The sequence below is a fragment of the Echinops telfairi genome, unplaced genomic scaffold (genome assembly GCF_000313985.2).
Source record: "Echinops telfairi isolate 266 unplaced genomic scaffold, ASM31398v2 ScPeMD7_10;HRSCAF=50, whole genome shotgun sequence".
Classification (NCBI taxonomy): Eukaryota; Metazoa; Chordata; class Mammalia; order Afrosoricida; family Tenrecidae; genus Echinops; species Echinops telfairi.
The window spans coordinates 1,928,087-1,928,589 of NW_022103907.1; positions in this window are offsets into that span (position 1 = coordinate 1,928,087).

A 503-nucleotide genomic window follows, 5' to 3' on the forward strand; every position below is an offset into this window, starting at 1 on the left:
CCTCCGGTCTGTCGGGCGTGCCCTCCAGGGGCCGAGCGGGCGGGGCGGGGCCACAGGGAGAGAGGGATGCAGGACACCTGGTCTCTCACCCACCACGGTGCCCACGCTGTCCGGAGGGTCCGCCCGCCCAGTGGGACGGGAGTTTCCGGGAAGGTCGGTCCCCGATCGGCTCCCTTGTCCCCTCCACGGTCCCTCACGTCCACACGCCCGGGGGAGGGAGACAGCCAAGAGGCCAGCTGGGGAACGCAGAAGCAGCGACTTCGGACTACATGGCAGCGGGGCGGACACACACGCGGGAGAGAGAAGCCTACGGAGGAGGGGGGCACAACAACCATGCAGGGGACCCCACGCCACCGCCTCCCGGCCGCGGGCGGCTCCCGGGGAGGAGCGTGGGACGAACCCGTGCCCCACACCGTCCTCACGCACGGCTGGCTGCGGGGGGTGGGTGTTCAATGTGGCACTTGGACACGCGTTGGCACAGAATGGAACATGACGTCTGGTGG